Here is an 18,861-nt window from a genome sequence, read left to right as displayed (position 1 = left end):
TGACTTAAATCTGTCTGTCAGATCTACCTAGAAGCGCAGTACTGTTTTGAGTAAGAGTAGAAGAAGGAAGACAGAGAATGATTTTGTAAAATAGATATGGTGACCTTATTACTGGAGCTCCAATCCCATATTTGAAATTGAGACTGTCTAGAAAAATCTCTGCTCAATAAATACTTGCAAATTCTCTGATACAGATCCCATGGCCCTCTTCTCACTTGTCACGGAGAATGTGTTATTACTCTACACAGTGGACTCCAGTCCTTTGCTTTAATGAATACTTCAGGAAAGTTAGCTTTCAGAAAGATCTTTGCTGATAACTAAAGATTGATTCGGGTTGCAAACTGACCTCCAGGTAGCCCTTTGCAGCTTAAAGTCAAAAGGTCAATGGATCGAATGGATAAAAGCCATTTAGTTTGTCTAATCTGAACGGAGTGAAGCTGTAAACCTGAACAGAGGGTGAGGGATTCTGTAGCTCTCAGCAAGGTTTGTGATACCGCCATACTAACGCTGCCATCCCTGTACCTATGCTCTCTCAGTTTTGTTTAATATTATTTTTTGCAGGAATATGCTTGGATGGCAAAACATTTTTCTTTTCTGCTTTTCTACTGGCCTCTCACTTGCTTTCTTCCTACCATGTCCTTAAGTCAGGCTGCAGACAGGAATGAGTGCTTGTCTATTATCCCAAGAACAGGCTTTGCTGAATTTATGGAAAAATGGGATCACACTAGGTCTTTTGGAAGACATTGACAAGTGTCCTGAAATGAAAGCAGCACACAGCACAAGTCTCTTCTAAAGCTCTTTGTGTTTTGTATGGCTCTTAAAACAAAACAAAACAAAACACAAAAACAAAAAAGAAGACAAACTTTTTTACCGGAAAACAAAACAGGTACAGAAAAACACCCAAAACAAATGTGTCGCTTAATAAGTTACTATAAGGCAAACATCTTTGTAACCACCGTCCAGGCCAAGAAATAGAACACTACCAACCCCAATCCCCACCCAGAAGCCCCTCCATATACTCGTTCCAATGATAACCTCCTCTCTCCACTATTCTGAGTAATAAAGGGATCCTTGCTTTCTTTACAGTATTGTTACCCAAGTGTAATAAAACACCCTAGACTATTGTTTAGTCTTGTCTGTTATGCAAGGTTTTTCTTTTGTCTCTTTTAATCTATACGTTCCTCCTCCAATTCTTTTCTTTACATCCTATCTGTTGAAGAACCCAGACAACTTAACCCATATACTCTCCTATACTCTAAATGTTGCTGACTATACACCCACAGTGCACTTCAACAAGTTTCTCTGTCCTCTTTATTTCCTGCATATTAGTTGCTGGATCCAGAGGCATGATCAGATTGAAGTTTGATTCTTTTGGGAAGACTAGGTGCTGTGGTTTGAATGTTTGCGTCCCCTCTAAATTCATATATTGAAATCCTAACCCCCAAAGGTGATGGTATTAATAGGTGGGGCCTTTGGGAGGTGATTAGGTCCTAAGGGAGGAGCCCTCATGGATGGGATTAGTGCCCTTATAAAAGAGATCCCACAGAGCTCCCTTCCCTCTTCCACCATGTGAAGATACGACAATAACTCTGCCATCCAGAAGAGGGCCCTTACCTGACCATCCTGGCACCCTGAGCTCCAGCTTCCAGCCTCTAGAACTGTGAGCAATAAATTTCTACTGTTTATAGCCATCCAGTCAGTGGTATTTTGTTATAGCATCCTGAACAGACTAAGACACTAGATGGTGATGTTTTCTTTCACCAGGAGGCACATGTCTGGATGTCTCTCTTTTTGTGATGTCAGCAGCTTGTTGATGCTCAGTAATAGCCATTCATTTTTTGAGGGTTGAAAAATGGTGATACTCTAACTCTATCATTTCTTTTTCAATTATTAGTTGGAATATTTTTATAAAAAGATGCTTCCCCTCATTTACTATTTAGTGACACAATGGCACTGTTCACGTAGGAAAGAATTATATAGGAAAGAATCAACAAAGAGTTGATTCTTTTGCATTGTCAGTTTTCAAAACAATAAATTAGTTCTTTATCTATCATCCTCCAAAAGAGACCAATTTTATATCTACATATAAAATCAACTTTGAAGCTCAAATCGTATTTATCCTATCTTTTCTTTGGCTAGTGGGAGCCTCTAGGTTTGCTTCTGGACATGACCCTGGTAAATCTTAATAACTTTCTCAGTAGCTAGCATAACAAGGTGTTTGAAGTTCATTCTGTATATATACTGTTTGTTATGGGTTGAATTCTAACTCCAATATTTATATGTAGAAGTCCTAACACCCTACTACCTCAGAATGTGACCTTATTTAGAGACAGGGTCTTTAGAGAGGTAATTAAGTTAAAATGAAGTCGAGTGGGCTCTGATCTAATTTGACCGATGTTCTTATTTTAAAAAGAGGAAATTTGGATACAGAGATTCATATAGAAAGAAGACAATGTGAATAAATACAGGGAAAAGATGGCCACCTACAAGCCAAGAAGAGAGGCCTGAAACAGATCCTTGCCTCACAACTCTCAGAAGGAACCAACCCTGCCAATACCTTGATTTTGGATTTCTAGCCTCCAGAACTCAGGGATAATAAATTTCCATTGTTTAAGCCACCCAGTGTGGTACTTTGTTATAGCAGCCCTAGCAAACTAATACACTGCCCACGACTTACAATCAGCCATTTCCCTATGAAGCTCAGGTTTCTTTTAGAGAGAAATGGTATTATGGTATTTCAAGACCACAATCTGGCTCCTAGGGATGCTCAAGGTTACAGAACTGGTCACTATTTCTAGGCCTCTTCAGTGGACAGAGATAGGAAAATTAAAAAAAAAAAAAAAAACCAACCTCCTTTAAAAAAATCTTTTTATTGTAAAACAACACACAGATAGAAAAAAACATACATTTAAACATAAAATACCTCTGAGTTAATATTGATATTTCCAATTCAAATTCAGGACTATAAGTTTCTTATTTAACGCCTGTATTTAGTCTTCTACACTAGAAAATCCTGGTTCTCAAAGGCAGAGGGTAAAACAGAAGTCAAATATCCCATAATTGCTGTTTTCTTTATCCCAGATTATATACAGCACAGGCTCAGAAAAAGACAAATACAATTACCGAGAACAGGTAAAATGTTTTCACATATTCTCTCCCCAGTTTTAATAGTTGTACTGTATCTACGTTGTCAGAGAACCAGGACATACTCAACTGTCCTTTTCAGCCTGATTTAGTCTTAGTCCTACACGTAATTATTTGTTTAATGCTCACAAACAGGCTTTATGTCAACATCTCTCTAGTCATTTTGGTTCTCTGCAGCTTGTTCTCTAGAAAATGATAGCAATATTCCCTGAGTTCTTGCATGTTAAACATTTGTCTGTGCTTTTTATACTTGAAGGTCAGTTTTGCTGAATATAGTATCCTTGGTTCACATTTGTTTTATTTGAGTGCCTCAAATATGTTATTCCGTTTTTGTCGGACATAAAGCGTTGACAAGTCTGATGATAATCTAATTGTGTTTGTTATGTAAATCATCCATTCCTTTTGCCTAGATGCCTAAAGGATTTTTTTCCCTTTTTCTTTAAAGTCTAATCATTTTACTAAATTATGTCTTGGTGTTAGTTGTTCCGGGTGGATGTTTTCAGATACATGGTGTACTCTTTCAATATGTTTTTTTTTTTTTTTTTGAGGAAGATTAGCCCTGAGCTAACATCCACCACCAATCCTCCTCTTTTTGCTGAGGAAGACTGGCCCTGAGCTAACATCCATGCCCATCTTCCTCCACTTTATATGTGGGACGCCTACCACATGGCTTGCTAAGCGGTGGCATGTCCGCACCCAGGATCTGAACCAGCAAACCCTGGGTAGCTGAAGCAGAACGTGTGAACTTAACCCCTGTGCCACTGGGCCCCTCAATATGTAATTTAAATTCTTTCTGCTTTTTAATTTGGGAAGGTTTTCTTGAATTATGTTTTTTAGTATTTGTTTTGTTCTCTCACTTTGTCTTCTCTTTCAAGGACTTCCTTTTATCTATAGGTTGGGTCTTCGTTGCCTTTAACTTGTCGCTTTTTCTTGAACTGTTTCTATCTCTTTTAACTTCTTTCTCATTTTTAAAATTCTTGTTCTTTTCACCTTCTATTTCTCTTAAGATATTATTTGTATGTTCTCTTGTGTTCTTTCTAGTTAAGACTTCATTTCTGAAATGATTTTTCTTTTTCATTCTCTGAGTTCTATCATCTCATTTCTGAGTTTAAAATAAAATCTGCTTTATGGTTTTTCTCATGTCAATATGTTTTAGATTATTTTTATTAATACCTTTGAGATTATTTTGAAATTAAAGGTTATGGTCTTGATGTATTCTGTGGACACATGTTTCTGATGTGCTTTCATTGATGAAGTGATATCATTCTGCTCCTTATCCTCTTATTTTCATACAGTAACTGATTTGTTGCCCAGTTTTATGTGAAGAGAGTTTCTCTGAATTTTTAGGGGGAGGCATGGTTCAGGGTAGCTTTGCTAACTTCACAGAGTTCCCACTTTTGTTTCCGTGAAATGTTAAAAAATTAACTGCTCATTTTCTGAGTTTTCTTGGCTGTGGCTCTTCTCTTTCCTTTGTCTCTATTGTCTTTGTCCTGATCAATTTTGATTCCACTCTCACTAGCCTGGGTCAGGCTCTATTCTGGAAGGCAGCCCTGGCGGGTCAGTTTCATGAGGTCATTGGGACCAAATTGTTCTAGTCCCTGCCGTCCTCACTGTAGACCTCTTGAATTCATCTGCCACTGGAGTGGGGGACACACCTCCAAATTTCAGCTGCTATTCTCAAATTAGTCTTTTGCACTTTCCAATAAATATCCATTGGCTATTTTTTCTACTTTGTTCTCAGGTTCATTAGAGGTCCTATTGCTTTCTTCTGCTTTCTCTTGCACAAACGGCAGCTCTTGTGGATTTTGGTGACTTGTTCTCATTTGCCTGTATTTTAGGTCTTCTGGGGATATCTTATCACCTAATTTTATTGTAAGTGTTTTTGGTTTTGCTATCTAGCGGCTCTATTTGTTGTTACATGGGGATTTGGAGAGATTAAAAAAACTATGTCACTGCTGCCATCATCCTAGAATCTTCTCAATCCTAAAACATTTTTTAAATGTGTATTTAAAGGACAACAGTATTGTCCAGCATACAGCCCATAGGAAGATGGCCTCCTGACCCAGCAGGCTGTCTCATAGATCTTAGAGCTAGACGGAGCTCCAGGAAATCATCTGGTCCAGCTCCCTGTGGTGAGGCAAGAAAAGCATCACCCTGAATTCAGAATAGGTAGCAGTAGCACTCCAAAACTAAGTAGGGAGTGGAAACTATTGTTTACTAGTTTTAAATCTGGATGTTTTCCTATAGTGTGACTATTACTCATTCAAATTAAAATAAACATACAAGCAATTCAAAAGTACAAACAGCAGGTTTATGTTACATTTGGGTATAGATGAGTGTTAATATTTCTGCATTAGGTATAGTCATGAATTGGAAATATTAATTTAAAATAGTTACTTTTTAAAACAAATCTGAAAATCAGCTAAGAACAATATCCAGTTCAATCAGTTTGTAAATAGCTTTTTGGATGAACCAGAATATTTTAATGCAAATTCTTGTGAATTAACTAGGGAATAAAATCTCTGGTGATAGTAAAATATTGAACTAACAAATGACAGAACACTTTAAAAAAAAAAAGAGAAAGACAGACAGCTCTCCATAATAATGAAAGGAAATAACTATAATACAAGATGAAAATAACCTAAAAGCAAACAGAACATGTCATTAATAGAGTCCTTCATTATCTAGCATAGCCTGTAATGGAGAAATCACCAAGTGTAATTCTGTTATCTTACCATAAGCAGCACGCACACACTGTAAAATCCATCTCTTCATTTTCTGGTTGAAAAGATCATTGTAGAAAAGGACTGCCAGGGAGTGGAGGTCATGCTGATTTATTGGCAATTAAACCGGCAGGATTTCTGCACTCCCTTCAAAACAAAGTATCCGAGGCTATTCAGCCAGGATGATTACATCGTGGGCTATCTGCTAAACCCGGGAGTCTTTCTGTTAGTGCACAACAGATACAATTGACTTGGCTGTATTTAGAAGATTACTGCTACTTTCTGTGCAGATTCTTGTTGTATCTTCCTCGAATTGCCTCAGCCCAAAGAATTACCTTGTTAGTTTAATAAGCAGAATCTTACCAAATGGTATATAATTCTGCTTGGGTATATAAGAACTTTGGTACAAATATAAATACTCACTTAAAGCCTGCAAATGTATTATCAAATCTACAGAATCTGTCTATAGTGTCTCGGCCCTAACTTTCTGAAATGTTTGAGATGATATTTGTGGGGTTTGATACTTATTATGGACTGAATGTTTGTGTCCCCCCCAAAATTCGTACGTTGAAATCCCAACTCCTAATGTAATGACATTGGGAGGTGGGACCTTTGGGAGATAATTAGGGCATGAGGGTGAAGCCCTCATGAATGGGATTAATGCCCTTATAAAAGGGATCCCAGAGAGCTCTCTCACCCTCTTTTTGCTACGTGAGGATACAACGAGGAGTCAGCAGTCTGCAACCCAGAAGTGAGTTCTACTAGAACCCAAGCATGCTGGCACCCTGATCTCAGACTTCCAGCCTCCAGAACTGTGAGAAATAAATTTCTGTTGTCTATAAACCACCCAATCTATGGTACTTTGTTACAGCAGTTCAAACTAAGACCATACTGGTGCAAATTAACTAGCTTTCATCTATTCCATGTCTAGACACAACACAGGCTACTTAGGCTAGCTGTTTAGATCATGGATGCTATTCACATATAGATATTTCCACTTGTCCTACAGATGGTGACGGGCAGGCTCAGGTGCTAGGAATGATGGAATCTCAGGAACTCAGGTAGGTGGGAAAGAGAAGGAGGGTAAGAACAGATTGGTTGAGGGTGGAGAGATCAGGTTACCATTTCTGCCACTGCCTGACCCCATCTGCCAGAAGGAATCTGATTATACCTGACTTTATTCTTCTCCTTAGAAACAAATGTAGCCACCATATATTATACCATATAGGATTATCTGTTTTAGGTACTAGCCTGCCTCCACCATTCCTAGCTTTCTCTTCCTTCCTGCTGGCCTCTATTGCTAAGGTCTCATTTATTCACCCACCCATTTCATTCATTCATTCAGTAAATATTTATTGATACTTTAATACATGCCAATTACCGTTCTAGGCTCTTGCAATATAGCATGTCTCTGTAATGCACTCTGTTTTAAAAAAATTTATTTACAAAATTTTAAATAAAAGTGTGATATATTTACTTTGAAAAATGTAGAAGAATATAAAGAAGAAATTTTAATCCACACATAATCCCAACAAATACTATTAAACATTTCACCACGTATCTTTTCAGTCTTCTTTTTACCTCTTCTAATGTTTTTAAGTTGAAATATTACAGGCATACGAAGTGCTAGAGATCAACAAAATAAGCACCCATGTGTCCATTACACAGTTTAAAAAATAAAATATTATACAAACTGTTGAGCATAGGAACCATGCTGAGGATTTATTGGCATCTTCCAGATCCAGTGCCACATTCACAATGGGTTCTTGAAGAGGTTGGTGAATTGTTGATAGAGTTAAGGTAGTTTCCTTGTCCTCCCACAGAGAAGTCAGGTCACATTCTTGGAGTGACTTCCTTGGAAGAGCTATCTTCCCCCACTTTGGTAATACCTACTTAAGATGGAGATCCACACACCCATTGCCCCAGTAATTTCATTCCTCTGTATATAACCTATAGAAATTCTCTCACAAGTGCCCTCATTTTTCCCTTACGTTCCTCCTCTTAGTAAATTCTCAATGATGGCAACAAACACTTAGGCTAATCTTCTTGAAGCCACTACATGTGATGAAACTATTCCTTGAAAACCATAGCTACACGTAGGTCAGCATATATAAGCTCAGAGTTAACCTTTGTTCAACTTAGAAGAAATCTGTTACCGAGAGTCTTTAGTCTGCTCAGTTATCCACGCTCATGCCAGTCTCAGTCATTGCTCCCTGAGAAGTCTGGGTTCCCCTCCGTTCTCTATATGTAGCTGTCTTCTAATCTTCTCCTCCCATGCCCTGAGCAATATACCCTTTTTGCCATATCTACTTCCAAACCTTGTTGTGTTTCCCTCAACAAGATATCAAATATTCAGACTTATTTTCTTGTCAGATTTTACTGAACCTTCTTTCATTTTGACAGCCTCACGTTAGAGTGAAAAGAAAGCAGGCTTTGGAGTGGATAGAATGGGTTTGAATCTCTGCTCTATTACTTTACTGTGTTATGTTAGGCAAGTTACTAAACCATCGCCACTTGTCAGGTGGGGAAATCAGCACGTCTCTCCTATGATTGCTGAGAGAGTTAAACAGGATAACACAGGTTAAGTGTGTTAATCACAGGGTCCTGCATATAGCAGGTGCTTGGTAAGTGTTAGTGTCAGTACTGTTTTATTCTTCTGCCTCCTCCTGAAGTACTGGCAGATATTTCTTCTTAAGTAGAGATGGAGTAAGAAGTCACCTGTGTGACTGGAAAGACCTCCACCACAATCCACCGAAAACAACCTCTCCTTTTGTCAGCATTCCAGAAATTCTACCAATTAATTATTTTGGACTCCTAATTGACTAATTGTTTTAAGTCCCTTCTCCACTGTAAGGGAGTTTATTAGGCACTTTGTCCCCGAACAGAGGAATCTGATGCAAACTATTGCCAAGGTATATAGTGGGGCTGTGAAAGGGATAGTTTTAATCTAAGACAACCTCACCAGCTGGGCTGAGTATTTGATGATAATAACCCTAACCCTAACCCTAACCCTACTGAGTATCTGATGTCTCCTAAAAATACAGAAATGTTTCTCTTGGCCAATTTTATATATACATATATATAAAATTATATTTTGTTATATATAACATATTATACTTTATTATATTATATATATAATGCATATAATTGTCCAACAAAAACTAGTTTACATGAAAAGGCCTCAGCCACACTTTCACTTGTCAAAGTAGGTCTATCCTTGATCACCGCAGGACCTAGGTAATTTGAGACTGAGAAAAAAGGAATCATTCATTAGGAAGTGTGAGAAATGTCTTAGGGTTGATTTTGTTTAAATGCCATTGTGAATTGATCATTAGCATTTTCAAGAGCTGTGCAAATAACACCACCTAAGGGGCTAAACCAACATGGGATTGTTTCACAGCAATTAATTCACTTCTGAGCGTCTTGTATTAACACCACCTTATTTCCCTCGTGTAGATAGACAATTTGTTTTAAAAACCAACCCAAAACCGTGATATTCCACCAAGAAGATTACAGGGGTGAAGAGCAACCCCCTAGTCAAATGTAAATTGTAGTCATATTAGTATGCTAATGAGCTAAGTGATAAACTGTGGGTCAAATTTCCCCTTCTCCAGTTTAAACAGCACTTGAAAAGGTTTATTTCTAAATGATTGGGAAACGTAGGAGCAGCAACAATTGAAGTTTATTACGTGAACATTGTTCAGCAATATGAAAAATGAATAGATGGGACTAAACTAAAATGAGACATAATTCTTAATGACTTACAGGTTATTGAGAAACATGGCTTAAAGGAAACATTTAATTATTCTAAATTTGGAGTGAAGTCTTTTAGAAATTTCTTAGTTTACAATTTAAAAAATTTAGGTCTGTTTTGTCTAGTTGAAGGAAATTTAAGTTTTCATAGAAGGAATGTCCAGCGATGTCAATTTCTCTTTCTTGACCATTTATCAAAGAAGACTCTCTGGATTGAACCTACTCCCATCATGTGATTTTACCCTCTTGCAAAGGAGCTACGTGCTTTTATAGAATCTTGTCTATAAATATTCATGACCTTTCACGTGTTTGCATTCATTTTATAAGATTCTTAAAATCCAAGGGCAGGTCTGATTGATTGTATTTTGCAGCATCCAACTCAGCTCCTTGTCTGTAGGCTAGGCGTGGAAAGCTGGGTGAAGACCCAAAAAGGCCAGGAGGTGTGGTGGAAGGAGCCCGAAAATGGGGTCATGCAGACGCCCCCCCTCTTCTGTATGCCCGTGTTCACTTCTACCCTCTCTGCTGCTTCCACAGGCTGTGCAGCCACGGGCAAGTTACTAAATCTCCCTGGGTCAGTTTTGACAACTGTAAAAGGGAGATAATAAAGCTTTAGATTCAAGGCAGTGGTCTCAACCTTGGCTGCGCAAAGGAATCACCTGGACAGCTTTAAAAATACTGATGACTGGGTCCCATTCCCAGAGTTTCTAAGTTCATAAGTATGGTTGTTGCCAGGGCGTAGGGAGTTTTAAAATTCCCTAAGTGACTGTAATGTACAGATGAGGTCAAGAACCAGTGCTCTCCTGGGTGTTACAAGAATTAAATACAACAAAGAAAAACAGTACCTGACAAGTAGTAGGCTAAAAATCATTTGTTTCCTTTTTTCTCCAGTTGGTTTTTCTTTTTCGTTGGTAGTTGCGTTTGATCCTGATTGGAAACTAAGGGACAGAGGGAGAATTTCGGTCAAAGATTTGTTTTATGTTTTTAGACTTTTTATTTTGAAATAATTTTAAACTTATGAAAGAATTGCAAGAACAGTACAAAGAATTCCCATATATCCTTCACCCAGATTCACCAATTGTTAGCAGTTAACCACATTTGCTCTATCACTCCTCCACATGCTCTATATACATATAATTCTTTTCCTGAACTCATTGAGAGGTAGTTGCAGAAAACATGCAACTTTACCCCTAAATAGCATGTACTTATTCAGAACAAGGGCATTCTCTTACATAACCACAGGACAGTTATCTGAAAAATTTAACATTGATACAATACTATTATCTAATCAACAGTCCGTATGTAATTTCCCTGATTTTCCCAATAATGTCGTTATGGGACCTCCCATGTCCTCCTCCCCACATTCAGGATCCAATCCAGGATCATGCATTACAGTTGGTCGTCATGCCTCTTTAGTTTCTTTTCTTTTCTTTTCTTTTTCTTTCTCTTTTTTTTTTTTTGGTGAGGAAGATTGGCCCTGAGCTAACATCTGTGCCAATCTTCCTTTCTTTTTTTTGGATGTGGGGTGCTGCCACAGCATGGCCCAATGAGCAGTATGTAGGTCCGTGCCCAGGACCCAAACCTGCAAACCCAGGGCGCCAAAGCGGAGTGTGCACACTTAACCACGATGTCATGGGGCCAGCCCCCCTCTTTAGTTTCTTTTAACCTGACATAATTTCTCTTCCTTTCACGATATTAACATTTTTTTGAAAAGTACAAGCCAGTTGTTCTGTATCCCATGCCATCTATTCTGTATGTGTACAATTTCATGATTTTTAGTAAATATATAGAGTTGTCCAGCCATCACTACAATCTAGTTTTAGAACATGTCCATCACCCCTCAAAACTTCCCCTTTCCCCCACTCCCACTCCCAGGCCTTAGTAACCACTAATCTGCTTTCCGTCTCTATATTTTCATCTTTTCAGAAAGTCAAATAATAGAACCATACAGTATGTGATCTTTTGTGTCTAACTTCTTGTACTTAGCTTAATGTTTTGAGGTTCATCCATTTGTAGCATAGCTCTGTGGTTTGTTTCTTTTTTTTTTAAAGATTTTATTTTTCCTTTTTTCTCCCCAAAGCCCCCCAGTGCACAGTTGCATATATTTTAGTTGTGGATCCTTCTAGTTGTGGTACGTGGGACACCGCCTCAGCATGGATTGATAAGCAGTGCCATGTCCCGGCCGAGGGTTTGAACCAGTGAAACCCCAGGCTGCTGAAGCAGAGTGCGTGAACTTAACCACTGGCCACAGGGCTGGCCCCATGTTTGTTTCTTTTTATTGCTGAATAGTACCATGGTATGGATATACCACAATGGTGGGCAGCTTCTAAGGTGGCCCTCAATGATCCCTGATTCCTGGTATTCATGCCTTTGTATAACTCCTTCCCATTGAGTGTGGGCTGGAGCTAGTGACTTGCTCCTAATGAGTAGAATGTGGTGGGATGTCACTCCTGAGATTAGGTTATAAAAAGACTATGGCTTTCATCTTGAGGGCTCTCATTCTCTCTCTCTTTCTTGAATCCCTTGTTCTGAGCTGCCATGTTGTAAGCAGCCACATAGAGAGATCCACATGGCAAGGAACTGATGTTTCTGGCCAATAGCCAATGAGAATCTGAGGCCTGCTAACACCATGTGAGTGAGCATGGAAGCAGATACCCCTTCCTCTGAAGTCTAGTCTTCAGATGAGACTGCAGCCCTGGCCAGCACCTTGACTGCAAACTTAGGAGAGAGTAAGCCAGAGTTACCCAACAGGGTCCACATTCCTGACCCATAGGAATGGTAAGAAAATAAACATTCGTTGTTTTTAACTACTACATTTTGGGGTGATTTGGTCATAGCGATACATAACTAATACACTACATTGTGTTTATCTGTTCACCAGTTGATGGACCTTTGAATTTTTTCTGGGTTTTGGCTTTTAAGAATAATATTACTATGAACATTCACATACATGTCTCAACGGACTTTTCTTACGGCACCTAGCTCACCTAGTTTGTATTATTCCTACAGTTCCAAATACAGCTTGATTTTTTAAGTTTCCTTGCTTAAAGCACTTTCTTATCTTGTCAAATAAAATTGTGCAATCTACCACCTGTGCCCTTCAGTGACATTTTAAGTCAGGCACAGTATTTTGGAGAAGTAAATTGACTTAATTTTAAAAACCATTAGGGTCCAATCTATACAGAACACTACTTCTTGATAGAGTACTAATGTTTCAGAATATTAAAATATAATTTGGGGACAGCAGTGACTATTTGCTTAATTTTGTACTAGATATGTATACAGAGTAAAGGGTAGTTTTGCCCTGGGAGAATCAGGGTCATATTTTTTTTTTTTTTTTTTTTTTGCCACCTCCCTGCTCTCCAAAGCATATCTTTCTTAGAAAAAACATTTTTAATTGACTACACTTGAAAGGTGGTACCTGCATTCCTCTAATTCTTAACTAAGGATACAGTTATCACGACCATGTTTTCAGGATTTTCTTTGCATAGCCAAGAGGTGGACCATTTCCTAATAGCTAGCACCTAATGAGCCCTTACCATGTGCTAGGCACTATTCTGAACCATTCATATTCATTACAGTTTATTTAGTCCTTACAATGATCTTAATCATCACAGGTCCATGAGGTAGGTACTCATAACAGGATGGCCCCTTTGCACAACCCTAGGGGATGCCATTCACATTGTAGGCTATATGAATGGGATCCCTGGAACTGTATAGTCCTAGGCTGCCTGTTGGTATTGTCTATTACACTATCCACTTTACAGATGAAGAGGCACACAAAGATTAAGTATCTTGCCCAAGCTGGTGCCCAAGTGGGTAGACTTTGTAAATGGCAGAGCCAGGATTTGCATTTAGGTTATCTCGCTTCATCCAGGGCATGAACTCTTAACCACTGCACTTTTCTGAAGAATCTTAATTTTTGCTTAAAAAAAATCATGTTAGATATGGTCATCTTAGAGGATTATGCGTAGGGCATTGTTGCTCAAAGAGTGGTCCTTGGACCAGGAAGATGTGCATCACCTGGGAACTTGTTAGAAATGTGAATTGTAATGCCCCAGCCTCATCCCGGATGTACTGAATCAGAAAGTCTGGGATGGGGCCCAGCAATCTGTGCTTTAGCTGTGCAATCAGCTGGAGCTGATTCTGATGCATACTCAAGTTTGAGAACCACTGTTTTAGGAAATAACTTAGTTTTTTTAAGGAAAAAAATATTAAAAAAATTTTCTATTTGTTTCAGAGCAAGTTTTATTTCAGTAACCTACTCAAATTAGTTCAAATGTTAATTATACTCTGGATCTGTACTATAAGAATTACTGATCTGGGGCTGGCCCCGTGGCCAAGCAGTTAAGTTCACACACTCTGCTACTGCGGGCTGGGGTTCATCGGTTTGGATCCTAGGTGCAGACCTACCCACCGCTCGTCAGGCCATGCTGTGTCAGCATCCCACATAGAAGAACTAGAATGACTTACAACTAGGATATATCACCATGTACTAGGGCTTTGGGGAGAAAAACAAAAAGAGGAAGATTGGCAACAGATGTTTGCTGAGGGCCAATCTTCCTCACCAAAATAAAGGGGAAAAAAAAAGAATTCCTGATCTTACAGAATTCAAGGAGAAGGCAAGGGTGGGCACAGGGCAGTCACTCTCTCTGGCTTCCCTATGAAAGTGACACAGCTACCCACTCCCTAGGTTTCTGTGTCTCCTCTCTCAAATGTTCAAAAGGAAAGATTTGATTGGTTTAGCTACAAAACAGAGTGCATCTCCTTGGGCCAGCCAAGTGTTTGCCCATGACTTATTTGCCTGAGTCCTGGGGAGGGGTGAGGTCACATAGTACAAACAGGCCAGCAAGGGCTCTGTTGTGATGGAGGCAAGAGTCAGAATCTTTCAGAAGAGAGGGTGAGAGGAATCAATGATGTGTATTTCTAATATACAATTTATGTTTAAAATTATGTGGTAAATAGAAAAGAATGCATTTCATTCCATCACATGTTTTTTTACTGAATATGTGGCATTTGAGCTTCTTAATTGGTTTGGGAAAGGGAGAAGATATGGGCCTGGAGCAAGAGCAGAAGTCCAATGCAGAGCAGCAGTGGCTGAGGTTCAACACATTTCTCCCTTAAGTGGCAACACAGACACCTAAGAAAGGCCCAGTAGATAAAAGGGGGAAATTATTTCATTTGCCAGATTAACTTAATTAAGGTTAGCATTTTTCTCTTAGAGATCTGAAGATTTCTTTTAAAAGAATGTGAAATGCAGTATTTGCTGATGAGAAAATAAAGCAAATGGTAGTTCAGGCTTGTTCAAAGTGACATCTTCATTGGCTGAATTATACATTGTATCTAGCTACTACCTGAATTGTGTATAACCTTTTAATAAATCCTGACTGGGACTATTCTGGCTGCCTCGTTTCCACCGCACTGCATTCTCCCCAGCAATAGGTGATTGGATCAAAGACAGACATCTAAGGAGAAATAAGCCATTTCAGCCAATCACATTTTCTATCTCAACACGTTGGAAGTTGAGACACATCAACGGTGGAGCACTAGACCAACAGTCTCTAAAGTCTCGATACTGAGAGTCCCAAAATGTACCGATTCCTGTCCTTCCAGAGGCTTAGTTGTTCCCTGTTTCTTTGTGGATTACAGAATGATATTTTTATAATGCAACTCCTTTTAAAACAACATATTATTTAATAACACCTATATAGATGGTAAAATCTATAAAGAATAACAAGAGAATGATTATCTCAAAAAAGCAGTATAACACTTACCTCTGAAGGGGAGAGAGGGAGATGTTTTCAGAGGGATGCAAACAAGGGGCTTCTAAGGTACGGCAGTATTCTATTTCTTAGGCTGGGTGGTCGTTACTTTATAGTTTTGGGGGGTTTTTTCTTTTTCTTTTTTTTTCTTTGAGGAAGATTAGCCCTGAGCTAACTACTGCCAATCCTCCTCTTTTTTGCTGAGGAAGCCTGGCCCTGAGCTAACATCTGTGCCCATCTTCCTCTACTTTCTATGTGGGACGCCTACACAGCATGGCGTGCCAAGCAGTGCCATGTCTGGACCTGGGATCCAAACCAGAGAACCCTGGGCCGCCAAGAAGCAGAACGTGTGAACTTAACTGCTGCGCCACCAGGCCGGCCCTTTATAGTTATTTTTAATATTCATACATGTGCATTTTATACATTCTTGTTCTATATAACACAATTTCTCAAATGAAAAAAATAATTTTTACATGAGCAAATTCAGTAGGTTTCTATTCCTTTCATGCACACATGTTCCAAGACCCATAGTTATTAAAGATAGTTTAATAGTAGTAGTATTCATTCAAATAAATAAAGTGTGTGTGTGTGTGTGTGCATGCATTTAAAACATGCTATTCAAACCTCATTGAACTCCAAGGTTGGAAGAAAACTGAGAAATTTTCTAATTAGTTCAAGGTCTTTATTTAACAAAAATAAAATTGAGAGCTAGAAAAATTAAATAACTTGCCCATTATTTTCTTCTAATTCAGAATCCTGTGTTCTTTCTACCAAGCCATACAACTTCACTCACATGAGAAGAGACAGCAACCATATCAGATCAGCAAGAAGTGCATATTTCAAAGATTCAATTATTTTTATTGCTTATTTTATTCTTAGAAGACTAGACTGCCTCAGAACTGAAAATAAATTCTCCGATGTAATATAATAGCTAGACATAAGCAACACTTTATATCATGATTTCTGGCTCTCAAGAACATCCAGAAAAGAAATTACTGCAATTTCAAATGGAATTTTACTGACAAATACTAAATTTTCTTCCCTGCTTATTAATTTTAAATCATAGAATAAGGTGAATTTAATGATACAGTGATTCTTATGGATATGGGAAAAAATTGCTTCCCCTTTGCTACACCCATCAAAGGTAATTGAAGATTAATAATACTATGTGTTGTAAAAATTGGCTTATTTTCACTAATGGAAGACACACCACCACATCTAACGTTACAGAATGTTACTTAGAAAGGAAAAAGAAGTAGACTGCCACAGATAGGACTGACCACATTATTTGCAGGGCCCAGTGAAAAGTGAAAATGTAGTGCCTTGTTCAAAAAGCAGAGAAAGTGTCAATGTACTGTAATGTTAAGGATACAAAAATATGAAACATTTTTCTTTGTTCTCTCTCATCACGGTGTTTTTTATCTGCTACTTAATGTCTTGCTCTCTTGCATGGGGATAATTTCAGGGCAAATACAGCCACTGGGGTCACCTCTCACCAGCCACAGGACCTTCACGCAGTGCCCTTGCCAGGGTTAGGAAGTTAACCTCCCTTGCCTTGGCTTGTCACCCTAACCCATGGCAAATAGGCAACCCCCAAAAGATTGCAACCTCCATGCCAAAAGATATTTGGCACCTGGATTCTAGTGGGTGAGAGCTCACCGCTGCCAGGACACCCACCAAATGCACCATGGCACTGCCAGCCCAGGGCAGGGATGGCCAGGATGACACCATCACGTCCTGTCCCAAGCTACTGTGGGGCGCACATGCAGAACCCTAACTCTCCCTAGATGTACCCAGTCCCTGCTGGAGGGTGCTGGCAGGACACAACCTGCCCCACTCCCTCGGGACCTGGTTGCCATCCTGGGCAAGGGCAAAGATGGGGAGGCTGGGTGGACTTGGGGTGCCAGGACATGGGGGAGCCAGCAGCTGAGAACCCATCTTGGGAGGCAGGCAGATGGCAGGAGGTTGGACCACGTGTGAACTAAGGCTCTAAGCCCCCATCATTTCCTCATTGTCCCATCAAAGTTCACTTACAAAACACAAATTCAAAGACAAAGTTATTAAGAATTATAAGAGAAGACTGTAGACATTATACCCTAAAAGTGGGCCATTCTAAGCACAGGCCCTATGGGACTGTACTGGTCACATATGCATGAAGCCAGCCCTGTCTACAGAACTATAGTTACTCCCAGAGCATGTCCCCCAAAAATCTCAAATACCTATGCGTATTTGTGTGTACATGTTTGTGTCTGTGTTGAAATATCTTTTCTCTTTTTTTCAGGAAGATTAGCCCTGAGTTAACATCTGCCACCAATCCTCCACTTTTTGCTGAGGAATATTGGCCCTGAGCTAACATCCGTGCCCATCTTCCTCTAATTTATATGTGGGATGCCCGCCACAGCATGGCTTGATAAGCAGTGTGTAGGTCCACATGCAGGATCTGAACTGGTGAACCCCAGGCCTTTGAAGCAGAGAGTGAACTTAACCACTACACCACTGGCCTGGCACTGAAAAATCTTTTAATTTTTTATTTTTTTGCCGAGGAAGATTCACCCTGAGCTAACATATGTTGCCAATCTTCTTCTTTTTTTTCTTGAGGAAGATTGTCAGCTGAACCAACATCTATGTCAATCTTCCTCTATTTCGTATGTGGGCCGCCGCCACAGCAAGGCTGATGAGTGGTGTAGGTTCACGCCTGGGAACCAAACCCACAAACCCGGGCCACCAAAGCAGAGTGCCCCAAACTTTAACCATAGGCCAGCCCCTGAAATATCTTTTTAGATGAAAAAACTATTGCTGGTAGGATTCAAGTCAAGTTAAGCGCCAAGCAGTCAAAATAGTAAAGACAATTCTTTCAAATACATTATACAGCTTTGATAAAGAGACAGATGGGAAAACATTGTATACAAAATACTTATAAATTTTAAAAGATTTTTAGCTACCATATGAAATACAGAGAATCATATGTCTAATTTTGGAGGCTTTGGGGTCTTCAATTACAGGGTACCATCAATTTCTTCTACTACCTGGAATGTTATCTCTTTCTTCTCTTCCACATTCCATTTAGTAATCCTCCCCAATCTTCAATGCCCAATCAAATCCCATCTTTTCCTTAAGGCCTTTAATGCCTTCCCCAACCATCCCAAAGTTGTCTGTGTTTTGCTCGTCTCTTATTTACCACTGTTTATTGTTCATTACCTTTCCACAATATGTGTTTCCAAACCAGAATTTTATTTGAGTGGAAAGCTAGAATCTTCTAGTATTTTCTGTGATTCTTTGTTTCTCTCTCTATTCATGACTTAATAATCTGCCTTATATTGTACATACCTAATCAACAACAACAACAAAAAAGGGCTCCAAATTGTCTTTGTTTTTAAGACCTTGCTTAAATGGGAGGAAAATCTTCATCGGAAATAAAAGGACAGCAGGATATGAGGATATTCATGACCATAATACCTTAGGCCAAGAATGATATTAGGCAA

This window comes from Equus caballus, chromosome 15 (genome assembly GCF_041296265.1).
Source record: "Equus caballus isolate H_3958 breed thoroughbred chromosome 15, TB-T2T, whole genome shotgun sequence".
NCBI classification, from domain to species: domain Eukaryota; kingdom Metazoa; phylum Chordata; class Mammalia; order Perissodactyla; family Equidae; genus Equus; species Equus caballus.
The sequence above is the reverse complement of the archived record's forward strand: the minus strand, read 5'-3'. Positions refer to the sequence as shown.